Source organism: Mixophyes fleayi, chromosome 3, assembly GCF_038048845.1.
Source record: "Mixophyes fleayi isolate aMixFle1 chromosome 3, aMixFle1.hap1, whole genome shotgun sequence".
Classification (NCBI taxonomy): Eukaryota; Metazoa; Chordata; class Amphibia; order Anura; family Limnodynastidae; genus Mixophyes; species Mixophyes fleayi.
Genome location: NC_134404.1, coordinates 3,010,073 through 3,022,289, shown reverse-complemented (window position 1 = coordinate 3,022,289; position 12,217 = coordinate 3,010,073). Strand labels below are relative to the sequence as shown.

The window sequence follows — 12,217 nt, the reverse complement described above, 5'->3', positions numbered from 1 at the left end:
CCCCACCTGGAATCTTCCTCATGATCATTAACACCAAACAGCCATGAGGTTACACGTCCTTCATTCATCACATCCAGTCTCTCTCCCAGTCCTTTCACCTCTACTTTAGAAAAATCGAACTTACCATTTTCCCCAATTGGCCCCATTGTTTCCCATCTGTATAAAATAAAAATATAAGAATTACTCAGTCCTATCTCAGTCCATGTAGAAATGTATAAATAGTTCCTAATAAAGAAATAATAAATGAGTCACTTTACAATGTGAGAAATGAACAGAGTGTAGCCCGATATACCTGCCACCCTATACCAGTGTGCCCCTATATACCTCCATCCTATACCAGTGTGACTATATATACCTGCCATCCTATACCAGTGTGCCCCTATATATCTGCCATCCTATACCAGTGTGCCCCTATATACCTGCCATCCTATACCAGTGTGCCCCTATATACCTGCCATCCTATACCATTGTGCCCCTATATACCTGACATCCTATACCAGTGTGCCCCTATATACCTGCCATCCTATAACAGTGTGCCCCTATATACCTGCCGTCCTATACCAGTGTGCCCCTATATACCTGACATCCTATACCAGTGTGCCCCTATATACCTGCCATCCTATACCAGTGTGCCCCTATATACCTGACACCCTAACCCAGGCTCTATGTGGTCTTTTCACTAATCTGACCATAAGGACAGTTTTACACAAATGTTCCCCATGAACAGTGCACATTTCCTGTGAAATATCTCACTCGACAAAGGAATTGTCTGTATCCTGCACATCACCCCACACTCTTTTATTACATATATGCAGTCCTTAGATGTGCTATATTTATACACTCATAGTTACTTAACTGTCAAATTCAAGCTACAAAATTGGCAGTTCCATATACTTGTCCCTGTTGGTCTGTTTTAACGTACCATTTCTGGAGGTCCACATCTCCATTCACCAAGTATGGTTGACCCATCACTTGTGTTCACCCGCTCCATCATCCTTCCAGGAGCATTTTCAGAATCAATCAGTATTATTCAGTTGCAGAACATTACAGAGCAAACAAGATGCCATAACAACCATTACAATATTGTATGGTGATATAGTCACGTGGGAGGACCTCAAATGGTTTAAGAGAAGAACAAAGGCATTTTCAACCGCACAGCTTGCTCTTGACAGTAGATAATGAAATATATTTTTTGTTATGGAATTCTGAGATAATTCGGACTACATGTTGATATCTTAGGTTCCTCTTTGATTTAAGAGATTCTCTAATTTTGCCAACATCAATCATGAAAAACTCATATACAGAGTTGGCTGTTGCCATAAGCACAATACTGAAGAATACTTGATAGTTGTAGTAGACTGAGCCACTATGAAGAGGGGGTTGATGAGCACATGCTCCTCTGCAGTTTTTCAACAGTTTTCCATTAGCTATTATTAGTGGTTATTATTATTATTAACTAGTATGAAGGACGTGCCTTTGTGCCTCTACAACCTGGGATGTGTACATTTGGAGTGCGATATACACTCAGATAGCGGTACCTAGACCGTCTGTGGGATGTCTTGTTGTACATTTATATATTTCTATCTTATCTACTTAATCACAGCATATAAATCCAGGAGATGCTCTGGTCATGTAAGTGGGATCAGATCATATTCTCAGGACTTAATTACCTCCCAAGATTTCAACATTAAATTAGGATAAAAGTGTGTGAGGGCAGTGTAAGGCGGAATTATCCGCCACCGGTAGTAAAGTAGCCATTGGTGACTGGTTTATCTCTGCAGCTACTGGTGGTGTGGCACGGATGGATCCAGATGAGACTGTGCGAGGTGGAGACATGAAACATGAATAGGTCATTGTAGAGATGCAAAAACAGTCGACAACAACCGTCCTTCACCCTTTACCTGAACTGAAGCGCCATCCTCTTCCCCCTATGTGAAATTCCAAAATCCACAACATTGAATAGCAGGGGCAGGGCTTAATATGGCAATTAAGCCCCACCCCCAATATTCAAAGCCGTGATTTTCTGCATTTTTTAGGATCCGGGAGGGTTGCTAACTCTTCCGGGAACCTCACGGAAATTCCAGGAGAGTAGGTAAGTATGTGTTTATCGTGTTTTCAATGACAAAAGTGGAAAATTACTTTCTTCTGGATACTACCTATGCTGCTGCACCTCTATTAGAGTAATTGCGGTTTACCAAACTGCATGTAAGAACAGGACAGACACAGCTGATAGAGACACAGCTCCGGATCCAGGTGATACTTTCCATAGCTCAGGTCACTGAGACAGAGGAGATGACCTGTGATCAGCAGACAGGTTATAAAGGACATTCACATGGTGTCTGGCTGCATTGCAGACTGCTATTAATACATTAGGGACAGCAATGGTTCCGATATGGTCTAGTCCAGTCCTCAGGACCCCTAACAGTGCAGGTTTTCCATATCTCCCTGCTGGAGCACAGGTGTATTCATTACTGACTGACACATTCTAACAGATCCACAGGTGGTATAATTATTTCTCTTGTCATCTGGAAAGCATGCACTGTAGGGGTCCTGAGGACTGGAGTTGAGAAACTCTGGTCTAATGGTTAGGGATCCTGGTTATCTCCCAAGGGGTTTGGGTTTGACTCCTGATATGGGTTTTCTTTTTGGTATAACAACATTGTTGTTTGCTTTTCTCCTTTTACTATTTATCACATCACAAACATCCAGGATATAGTGTGCGGTGGTCATGTAGACAGGATGAGGTCAAATTCAGAGGACTCATAAGTCTGGACAAAATTGGTCAGTCCTTATATTTAAAGACTCAAGTTCCAAATTTCGAGGGCTCACCCCTTTCTGAGAGGTCACATATCTTTCTACATGTGGAAATAGAAATGTTGGAGTTATGGATGAATGGATTTTCCTAGAAAGGTGTCTGTAATAGTGGCAATAAGAATATTGTGAATAAGGCAACAATATACAAACCATCAATCTCTGTTTGTGTGTTCTGACAGTCTGTCTTCCTCAATCAGCATAGTTATTACAGATTACTGTTTCTTCTTATTCAAGGAAGTAAAATCACAAAAGGAAATGTAGTTCCCAAAATCCCTGTGTTACCGACTCATCATAGAATAGTGACGATTATCATGGTCATCAATTTGTAAGAGATTGAGATACACATAAACCTTTAAAAATATATTTTTTAATAAACAATAAGTTATATTTTCTAGTTTTCAACACTTTTAAAAAATTTGTGTGAGTGAAAACCAGGAGGATTAAAACTTGTAGCTACTTTGAATCCTCAGTTTACACCACAGTAGATGCTTCCTGTGATGTCATTGATGGTTTAGTGCTATCAATCCTATAACACACTTTGAATCTCTGTACACTACATACAGGGCCAGTGCTAGGGTCCACGGAGCCCTAGGCATTTTTAAAAAAGCGGCGCCCCCCCGCAAAAATCCCCGCCCCTCCCCCCGCAAAAATCGCCGCCCACCTCCCTCCTCTCCTTACCTTGTCTCACCACCGCCGCCTCTCTGCTCTGTCTCCTCCCCTCCACTCACTGACACTAGTAAGTGGAGGGCAGGAGACGGAGCAGAGAGGCGGCGGTGGTGACAAAATAGCCTCTTCTCCCCCTCCCCGTGCATCTGAATGCTGTGCGGCGGCCGTGACAGGTATGGTCAGCGGTCGCCGCACAGTTTTAAAGTCTTTTAGAATTCTGTGGCGCCCTAGGCAAGTGCCTAACCTTGCCTAATGGGAGCGCCAGGCCTGACTACATACATTACTTAGCACTTACCTACTGTGAAGTATAATCAGTAATGTGTATTGGACTCTGCTACTTTAGCTGTTTCCTGTTTGTTGCAGATATTTGGTCAACAAAAGCAAAACCAAACTCGCAGTCGGCAGGATTCAAACCTGCGCGGGGAGACCCCAAGGGATTTCTAGTCCATCGCCTTAACCACTCGGCCACGACTACCGCTTATACCTCTACTGCCTTATACTGGATATTCTATGAGATCAACTTCTGTCATGTTTCACAGTTAACGCCTCAGATCACTTTCATACACTTACGTTATGTATAAAATTAGCTTTTCAAAAAATGTTGGATTCAAAAGTCAAACTATATAATGCTAAATCCTAAATGTATTATTAAACACACTGCAATGTCCCATTTCTATCTTCAGTTTACTTTGATGTATTTGTTTAAATATGACCTTGTGTTTGATAACTGAAGATAGACCAGTGCTCTAAATCAAACAATATATAATCATTATGTATCAGCGTATAGATAAGTAGGAGAGTTCTGTGCACAATATAACTATACTGAGATAAGCTCACCTGACACCATCAAGGCACCTTCTGTGGACGAGGCCCTGACCTGTATAGTGCACTCAGGGTGTAACAATTAAAACCTTCCTGAATTTCCATTTTAAAGTATGTGAGCAGGGCCCTTTTATCTCTCCGTCTGATTTACCCAGTATTATCTATTTCTGTGTTTGTTCTCAATTGTAAAGTGCTACGGAATATGGTGGCGCTATATATATATATATATATATATATATATATATATATATATATATATGTTGATAATGACTATGATGATCAATGGATTAAAAAATCAGAACAGTGAAGTATAAAAAGCTAAATCATGACAGTATAAACACACCGCAAAGTTCTATTAAACTGCATTTCTGTCTGCGCTTTACTTTGATATATTTGTTTATATGCCTGTTATGGACATAACCATGAACCGGTCTTCTGTCGCTTCTGCTTCAACTCTACTTTCTCCAACTTGGCCTAGGTAAGTGGATCCCAAACTTACCACTGACCTAGGTACATTCATTTGCACTTAACAACAGTGGAGTAAATTGTAGTATTCTATAAATTGTTGTCAGGTCCTCTAATTTAGTCATTTCCTAACATTGTATTTACCCTCCCTGGAATATAGACTGTGTTGCAGATTTTAAGCCATCGGAAAAATATACATGTTACTCGTCCTGTATCTTTTTTTTCAACTTATTTTCTGCAGCATGTAAATCATGCTGCTGAGCCTCTATTAGTGTCATTACGGTTTACCACACTACTTGTAAGACCTGGGTCCATAACCTATTGATTATACCTTTGAATGTTATAAAAGGTGTCAGCAGTGTTAGGTAAATGTGAAGCTACAAATGCTTTTAAACTTAAACAGGTTGTTGTTTTATTGATAAGAAAAAAATTAATTACTCTTGGCACTGTCGGGGCAATGGACGCAAAACACTAATTGCAGTAGGTCTGCAATCCTCCAATAACAAGAAATATGAAAATAGAATATGCAATAGTGTATGTATTCAAACAACAACTGTGAACCATGGATAAATAAATAAAATAAAAAAATTCTAGCAACATGGAAAACCACAATGAATAGTGGCAAGATATCAATACATAAACAATGTCACAATAAAATAAAAAAAAAAGATCATAAAATATTTGATCACATGTGAGAAAATACCAAGTATGTTTGCTTTGCTTAAGAAATCGTACGAAATTTTTTAAGTATTAATTAAAACATGATTCAAGTTGTGGATTATGGAGGCTTCATAATAAAATAACTAATGGGATATATATTAATAATTTAAAAGGAATACAACTACCCATAGAATACAGAGGGAGTCACCGTAAATACAGTTTGAAACAAATCAAGCTTTCCCTTTATTAGCTTTGACTATATGATATTATTTAAACAATTAATAGAGACTATCAGGTGCTTCCAGTCATTTTAGTGGATACTTGTTATCACTTATTCACTCACACACTTGTTTGTTATATTTAGCTAATTTTTAACTTATAATGTTTTGTAATGATTAATAATAAAAGTTATATTTTAATTATTCTGAGACATTCTATCATCTTTTTTGATCAAATATTATTATCTAGGAGTAAGCAGTGCATCAATTTCAATAACCTCCTTGATTTTCTTTTTAACCATTATTGTTTATGGGCTTATGGTGCACCCCTTGATTCAGGAAAAAGATGGAATAATCCATTGGATCTTTACACAATAAGGGTGATCTTACTCTTTACAATTAAAGCGACCTTTCCCTTTTCCTGACCCTTTTTCCTTTAATTTTCAACAGTTGTGACACTACCTGGCTCAGACAGGGTCTCAAATTCATCCGGATTCCACTGATTCAAGGGTGAATAATCTACACCAATTCCCAAATAAGATAACAAGAACCACTGCCATCACCAGATCAGGACTGTTTAGATAGCTCCATATATCTGATAAATTGGATCTTAAAACCTAGTAGTTGTGGCCAAAGCATGGAGATGTAGGTTAAAGTCTCAAGAACAGGAGAAAAAAAATTATAGCTTTAAGCTTTACCTGGTTGCAGAGATACCTGGACATTTGCGGGTAATACCACTTTCATACTGCCGCCCCGGCAATATCCCGGGTTGTTAACCTGAGATATTGCCGGGGCACAGGGCAGTATAGATAAGAAGATTCCCGGGTCGGGCGGGTTCATACTGCACCTGCCCGACCCGGGTTTTAGAAAAAAAAAGTGTAAAAAAGTTTTAATTAAAAAAAAATACATAACAAATGTTTACTTAACTTATTTTCAGCCAGCGGTGTCTCCGGTGCGTTGCCGGATGTCAGGGGGACCTCTGGGTACTAAAATGACGTCCATTCTAGTCCATTACAAATTACGTCATTTTAGTACCCAGAGGTCCCCCTGACAGCCGGCAACGCACCGGAGACACCGCTGGCTGAAAATAAGTTAAGTAAACATTTGTTATGTATTTTTTATTCATTAAAATCATTTTTTTTTACTTTGCCATTTTTTTTTTTTACAGTATGAATGGTGAGACGCGGGAATTACACGGGTTGCACCATTCATACTGCAGGCGAGCGGGGTCCAACCCGGGAATTATCCCTCGCAAAAACCCAGGTCTAAGTCCCGGGATTTTAGACCCGGGATTTTTTGGTTGGTCTATTCATACTGCACCAAGACCCGGTTTTTCAGCGTGCCTCTGTAAAAACCCGGGTTTTAGGTGCAGTATGAATGGGGTATAACAGGTATTTCCACAAAATACAGGAGAACTTCAGTTACAAAAGCAACAATGAAGAAACCAACTCCAAAGGACAAAATGCATATTTAAGGATAGCAACGAAGGTGGATTCCATGTGAAATTCTCAGGTGCTAAGCTGTAAAAGTTTTCTGGGTTGCCAATCTTCATTAAATCATTTGTGTACCAAATAAGAAGAAAACATACCCTTAGTGTGATAATTAAGACAATATGAAATCCAATGCTATTGCACTCACCGGTACTAAAGAGAAAACCAACTCTGGACCTTAATTATATCGATGTCCGTCGGTGAATATGACTCTGATTGTATTTTGAAAAAATGTTTACAAAAAAACATATCAAATATTATTTGATATAAAGGTTAATTTTATTGTCTATAATTGCATATATTAATTAGTTAAAACAACATGTACAGACCAACAAGCACAGATTCCAAGACAGTCCTCCAAGACTTTAATTTAAGATGACAACCGCAGCGCTTTCTTTTACCTTATTAAACACTCATCTCCTCTTATTTGTTAAATATTCAGAATCATTATATCTTCATTCCTTTATCAGGGACTTATTCAAACCATGTGTGATTGTACAAGACAGGACTTACATCATGTTAAGATGCACTTAGAGAGTAACTCAAAATTTACTTTTATTCTTCGTGTATTAAAATGAAAAAAAAAATTTTTTTCATTGTTAGTTTTTTAAAAATTGTCAGTGAATATAGAATTAAGTAAAGTAGTAGGTGATGGATGAAAGATTAAATGGTGATTTAAAATATCTGCGGTGTGCGCTGTGTTTTTATTATCTTTATCTCCGATGATTATTTTCTGTAGTAATACAACAACATTTTTAAGACATTTTTACAGATTGTACAACAGTGTTGTTGCTCCCTTGTCTATATATTCTTGTCTATACCTTACAGATTGAGATGTCTCTAGATCCTCGTGCGGTTACCGCTTATTCATTTAAGGTTTTACCATTTGTAATTATTTCCCTTTATCAGGATTCTAATAATAACCTTTGAATCACTTGTGTTTAGCTTATCTTCTGTACTGATTTTACCCAATCACTCTGATGTAATTGTTGTTCTTATTAACATCCTATTTATTATCACACATGTACCAGGCTTATAGGATTATACATTAAATATGTTTTGTGAATTACCTTATAATGACAATAAAGGTATTATACACAGTCATTTATGCCCTCATTTGTATTTGGGCAACTTCCACAGAGAGACAAAAATATAATAGTAATGTAATCTTAGATTCAAATTTAGTAAAATTATTTAAAATAGGTTTCATAAAGTCAGGTATTCAGTTCTGACAGTATACCCTTAGAGGTTTGAATTATAGCCAAATAGTTAAGTTTACACCAGTAGTCCCTTTATTTCACCGTGTTCAGATCTCCAGTAATTAAATGAGGTTATTCTTTGATGCCTGTGCTGCAAAAACCAACAGGGCTTATGCCTGACAAGTCTGTGCTCATCCCCATAGTATAAATCTATGTATACTTACTCCAGATCACTAGTGTATTTGGAATATAAGGTTTCACAATTATAAACAGCATAATTATTATCCCACACACGTATTAGGCTAATACATATAGATTGTAAATATGTCAAACAATTTCCTTCTGGTGATGAAAAAGGCATAAAAAACATATTCTTTTATCATCACATCATCATCAACATTTATTTATATAGTGCCAGCTCATTCCATAGCGCTTTACAATTGGGAACAAACAGTAATAAAACCATACTGGATAATACAGACATACAGAGAGGTAAGAGGGTCCTGCTTGCAAGCTTACAATTTATGGGACAATTGTTTGATACACAAGGGCATGTGCTACATCATATTGTACATTGGACCAGCTAGAATGCAAAGGTTACAAAGTCACACAGCAATGTTGGCCAGAGGATGGTTGTTGTCTTGTGCTAGCTGTGTAGAGGATGGTAATAGGGTAACCTAGGGAGATTAAGAGGGTGGTAGAGGAATATTATAAGCGTGTCTGAAGGGGTGGGGTTTCAGAGAACGCTTGAAGGTTTGAAGATTGGAGGAAAGTCTTGTGGTGTGAGGGACGGAATTCCACAAAGTGAGTGCAGCCCGAAAAAAGTCCTGTAACTGAGAATGGGAGAAAGTGATGAGAGTGGAAGAGAGACTCATCTTTTGCACAATGGAGGTGTCGAGTTAGGAGATATTTTGAGACAAGCGAGGAGATGTATGTCAATGCAATTTTGTTGATGGCCTTGTATGTTAATAGAAGAATTTTATATTGGATTCTTTGAAAAACAGGCAACAAATGTAGAGACTGGCAGAGTGTCTCTGCAGACAAATTGCAAGGAAATTCAATCTAGCCGCTGCATGCAAAATACATTAAAGGCGCTCGAGCCTGATTTTGGGAGACCAGTAAAGAGGGAATTACAATAGTCGATGCGGGAGATGATGAGTGCATGAATTAAAGCTTTTGAAGTTTCTTGTGTGAGATATGTATGTATTCTGGAAATGATTTTTAGATGTATGCCACATGATGTAAATATAGAGTTGATGTGGGGAACAAAGGATAGTTGCGAGTCAAGGATTACACCTAGGCAGCGAGCTTGCGGGGTGGCATTTATGGTCATGTTGTTTACAGAAATAATTGTTGGGTGGGAATATTATTAATTCTGTTTTTGAAAGATTGAGTTTGAGATGGCGAGAGCACATCCTAGATAAAAAGAAGATAGATAGATTTGTGTATCATCCGCATAGAGATGATACTGAAATCCAAAGGAGCTTATTAGTTTTCCAAGAGAAGTGGTGTAGATAGAGAATAGCAGAGGACCTAGGACTGAGCCTTGTGGTACTTCAACTGATAAAGGAAGCGGAGTGGAGGTTGTTCCAGAGAAATTAACACTGAAAGAGCGATTAGATAGGTAGGATGAAAACCAGGATAGGACAATGTCTTGAAGACCTAGGGATTGTAGCGTCTGTATGAGAAGAGAGTGGTCAACATTGTTGAATGCAGCAGAGAGTTCCAGAAGAATTAGAAGAGAGTAATGATTATTATTTTTTGCTGTCATCAAGTCATTGACAACCTTGGTCAGTGTAGTTTCTGTGGAGTGTTGAGATCAAAAGCCCGATTGAAGAGGATTTAATATGTTGATTGCAGAAAGGAAACGTGTGAGGCGAGTGTAGGCAATTCTCTCAAGAAGTTTGGAGGGGCACGGGAGCTGAGAGATGGGACAGTAATTTGAGAGAGTTTGGGTCAGAATTTTGTTTTTTTAGAATAGGATTATTCACTACGTGCTTGAATAGCGATGGAAAAGCTCATAAAAGAATAAGGGAGTGGACTTCTTCACCTGTAGTAGGGTGTTAAGACAAGAGGAACGGCGATGGGGACCAAGGCTGCACAAAATTATGCAAATCTATTGATGACTCGATGGGAAGACGAAACCATCTAGACTAATCCCACCTTGGTTGCAAACTTGGTCCTAAGGAAAAGATTTATCGAAGATATTCTATTCATATGGAAAGAAAGTGAAAATTCTCTACTTGAATTTGTCTCCATTATGAACACTAAAGAAAATAATTTAGAATTCCCCACAACAATTAGCAAAGAGAAAGTTGTTTTTCTTGATTTGGAAATATATATTCAAAACAATAAACTTGAGACTCTAACACATTTCAAACCAGTTGATTGCAACAGCTTCATATCCATAACTAGCAACCACTATCTCAAATGGCTTGATAACATTCCCTTAGAGCAATTCACCCACCTTAGAAGAAATTGCTCAGCTATTTCCAACTACAGGAAACAAGCAGACACTCTTAAATCCTGATTCTGTGAAAAGGGAAATAAGGGAGAAAGGATGGATGTGGTTTTAGAAAAAGTAGAACACCCACAAGGAAGAACTCTTGAAATATAAAGAGAAAGAAACTATGAGCAATAATATGGGAGGCAAAGCACATGTCCCATTTATCACACAAAACTCGGAATCAGAAAATACAATCAAGAAAATCATCAAAAATCATTGGTATCCTCCGGAAGGATGAGATCCTTTCCACAATCCTTCCGGAGAATCCAAAAATATTCTTTAGGAAAGCACCTAATCTTAAACAAAGAATGGTCCCTAGTCATCTATCATGAGAAAGTCACTCCAGAGAGAATTGGCTAACCACCCAACAGAAGACTCAGGGCTTTTTCCACTGCACTAAATGTAGCGCATGTACAAATACTGGAATTAAGGGCACTAAACCTGTGCAAGAGTATGAATCCATGATAACAGAAGAAACCTTCACTCTTAAGGTATGATTAACATGTGATTCTATGGGTGTAATATACCTAGTGACATGTCCATATGGCCTACAGTGTGTGGGCCAAACTTTTAGGAAACTTAAAACGAGAATTGATGAGCACATTTAAAATATTAAAATCGGACTAGAGAATCACAACCTGTCCAATCATTTCAGGATGCACCACGGGAAAGACCCGTCCGGACTGAAATTTATGGCAATAAAAGAAGTAAAAAAAACATTGGAGAGGTGGAGATTTTAATTAAAGATTAAATCAGGAAGAATCCAAATATATTTTTACACTGAAGACTTTAACAACACTGCAGATTTTGAACTGGCTGCGTTCCTGTAGAGGAACACATTACTATCTATACACATTATTAATATTTTCTCCATACGCACACTAGAAGGGCTATTTGAGTGCAAATATTACAAGTCATTCATTGATACAAAATAACAGATGTCTTATACCTATACTTCCCCTTGAAAGAGCACTATTTTGCTCTTTCCATTTGCATGTTTGTCATGGTTTTTTCTTTACCCTTTCCATCTTAACGAAGTATATTTACAGACACTTCCATTATTCTGTAGTCAACAGTTACTGCACACCTGCAGGCGTGCTTTGAATTAAATGTCTGTTTTTTTTCTTTGCCATAAAACCCCCGTTTCTTTCTTTTATTGAGATCATGTATATTAGGACTTTGTGGACTGCATGTTTATTGGTGGGTTTTGATTAGCACATCTGTTTTGTTTTGGCACACAACCAATCAGCCGCTGACTTTATTTACACTATGACTATATATAAGTCAGAATGGATTCGGATCTTCAATTATCCCTGAGGAAGCTTTTTTCTGGGTGAAACGCGTAGGGTTTTTCTACTTCATCACTTTGCTCTTTAT

The 12,217-nt window shown here is 38.0% G+C and overlaps 1 non-coding gene across 1 annotated transcript; it reads right to left on the bottom strand.

Moving 5' to 3' along the window:
* Window positions 1–3,873: 3,873 nt before the first annotated feature.
* TRNAS-AGA (transfer RNA serine (anticodon AGA)) lies at window positions 3,874–3,955 on the bottom strand. The gene has a single exon. It is a non-coding gene; the product is annotated as a tRNA-Ser (tRNA).
* Between the last annotated feature and the right edge of the window lie 8,262 nt (window positions 3,956–12,217).